The sequence below is a fragment of the Podarcis muralis genome, chromosome 2 (genome assembly GCF_964188315.1).
Source record: "Podarcis muralis chromosome 2, rPodMur119.hap1.1, whole genome shotgun sequence".
Taxonomy (NCBI): Eukaryota; Metazoa; Chordata; class Lepidosauria; order Squamata; family Lacertidae; genus Podarcis; species Podarcis muralis.
In genome coordinates, this window is record NC_135656.1 from 125735704 (window position 1) to 125738617 (window position 2914).

Consider the following 2914-nt stretch of genomic DNA (forward strand, 5'->3'; position numbering starts at 1 on the left):
GATGCTCAGCTGCCCTGGCGGGAAGGGGAAGGAGGACCCCAAGCAGGGCTGGGGGTGGGGCTGAGGCCCCCCATTCTCCCTGGGGGCGCCTGGCTGGGGAAAGGGAGAGAGGGAGTCCAGGGAAGGGTTAAAGGAAGGGGGAGGAGCCTCGACAGAGACCCCTCCCCTTCCATCACCACTTATTCCCCAGTCTCCCTGCTGGCAGTCCCAGATCATCATTGCCATACAGGATTGTCCTGAATACCACCATTTGCTAGCCAAGCCCAAACCCAAAAGTCCCTCTGAGATGATGATTGATAATATTGTCATTTATCCGTTTTAGACCCCTAAGTAGTAGCAATTGCAAGGACATTGTGCTGCTCTTCTCTGTACAGTTCCACCCTTATTTCAGATCTTGTGGCTGATTTAAATGTTTAGCTGCTGATAACATGGCAACATTTAGCTGGTGATATTGTGAGGTTTAGCTGCTACTAACATTACAGCGTTTAGCTGGTAAGTTATCGCAATGTTGAAAAGCAGGTGTTGCCTAGCCCTTGCAGACATTGTGATTCGTAATATATTGCCAGCTCAGTATTAGGAAACAGTTATCACGATGTAAACTTCAAGCCAGTCTTGGGCAATATACCAATTTATCGCCCAGCTCTAATCATGACCTATATTTCTGACCCAGTGTAGCATTGCTGATTTTAGCAGTTTGTCCCCAGGAATCCCTGGGGTTGTGGGGCGCCTGGCTGGGTCCCTTTTGGCTGGGGAAACGGAGAGAGGGAGTCCATGGAAGGGAGAAGAGCCTCGACAGAGAGGGAGTCCATGGAAGGGTTAAAGGAAGGGGAGGAGCCTCAACAGAGACCCCTCCCCTTCCAGCACCACTGACCTCCCCATCACCCAGCCTCCCTGCTGAGGGTGTTGGCTTTCCCAGATCATCTGCATTCACTAGGACTCATCTCCATACTTTGGATTGTCCTGAATACCACCAATTATAGCCTAGCGCAAACCCAAAAGTCCTGCTAGGATGCATCTTGGCTTCCCTGCAGATGAAACTGAGTGTGTGAGGATTGATATTTTCATTTAGCCGTTTTAGCCCCCAAGTAGTAGCCGTTGCCAGGACATTGTCCTGTTCGCCTCTGTATAGTTCCATCCTTATTTCAGACATTGTGGTAGATTGCAATCAGGGTGAATTTGATATAAATCAAATTGATTTCAATCACAATTTACGGTAAATCACTAGTCAGTATGATTCTATTTAAATCAAAAATTTCTGATTTGGTTATACTATTAGAAATACACAGACAGATAATTATGAAATCATTCTGAGGTTTAATAAGTTAACTGTCTATATTTGGACAACGGTTCTGCTGTAATTTATTGGAAGGAGAAAAATAATCATTTCCTTAATAACAACTTAAACGATTTATTTAACTAAAACAATAATATTATAGCATGTTGGTAAACATATTTTTAATAAAAAACAACAGCCAAGCAGACTGAGTTTTAGCGCACATGAAAAACTCAGAACTTAAGCATTTCACCTCCTCCACTACCAGCCACCCCTTTGGATTGGCTTCTGCATCCAGGTGCCTATTCTGTACAGTTAAGTGTTAGTGCGGCTGTTGGAACCCAGTGGGATTGGGAAGAGGTTGCCAGCCCTGAAGAGCCTTCAGAACTTGCCTCAAGTCTGACTTGCACAATTATTACACAAAGACCCCAAGATGTGTGGAGTATTCTGCTCACAAGGTTGCACTTTCATTTTTACTGCTTCACACTTAGCTACTTGTGCAGATCTCTTCCGCTGCAAACCATCTGTTCATTGAACCTCTTAGAACTTAGAATTTAAGGGGTTGATTCTGTGTCTATAAATCTGCAAAGGAACAATGGGATTAAGGTTTCCCCTCAACTCTGTATGTTTATTTTATAACATTTTTCCTGTGAAGAAAAGGCATGTTATCTCTGCAGACAAAATTCACACTTTTGAGAATGGCAAAAACAAGCATCTGTGACAATATCTTCTCATTAGAAAAACTTCCCCAAATAATCTTACAGAATTCCCCCACCTCCCGCAGAAGCCGCACACCCTTTAAAAAGCATGCCGCTCTTGGGGGCTTTTCCCTGAGGAGGGAGAAGGGACTGACTGGCTGCGTCAGTCCCTTCTCCCACCTCGTAAAAAAGCTCGCAGGAGCCGCACGCTCCTTAAAGGGTCACAGCTCCTGTGGGCTTTTGCGGGAGGTGGGGAATACTCCCAGAGCTTGTCAGGGCTGGCGGGGGAAGCCCGGGATGAAGGCTCGTTGCTGCCCTGCGGAGGCTTCGCGGGCTACCCCAGAAGCCAGAACAGCTACAGAGAGCGCTGCGCAGCACTCCCTCTAGCTGTTTTAGCTTCTGCCTTAGTGGCGCAACGCCTCCGCAGGGCACCGGGGAGCTCTGCTCAGCGCTCCCTTTAAATAATATTTTTTTCTTGAATTCCCCCTCTAGAAACTAGGTGCGCCTTATGATCAGGTGTGCCTTATGGAGGGAAAAATACGGTAGGTAGGAGAAAATAACAGAGGCCAACCAGTGTATATGGCGAAGCAAAGCGGCTAGTAGCCTGATCTTTATTGCAACAGTGCCCCCCCTCACCACAACCAGGAGGGAGGTGTGCAAGGCCTTAAATAGTCTTTTGAAATTGCCCACCCAAGACCACCCCTCCAAATATCATACAGAAGGAGACTGTCTACAGCAGGAATACATCACAGGAGGCGGTCTACAGCAGAAAACCTGTCCCCAAGGATACCTGTTAATGGTCACTAACTGCATTACCTGGGCAGCCTGGCCATTCTTTTGTGATGGTAAATACTTTAGTTCCTGAATCCAGGTCACTGGCCCACCCTGTTCATCCCTCTTTAAGACAGTATTTGTAAACACAAAGACAATGGGAAGGCTTCCA

At 46.7% G+C, this 2914-nt stretch overlaps 1 protein-coding gene across 1 annotated transcript in view; it reads left to right on the plus strand.

The window, feature by feature from the left end:
- Nucleotides 1-2914, plus strand: part of LOC144326666 (uncharacterized) — a 48554-nt gene that overhangs the window by 289 nt on the left and 45351 nt on the right. The gene's annotated exons all lie outside the window — the stretch shown is intronic.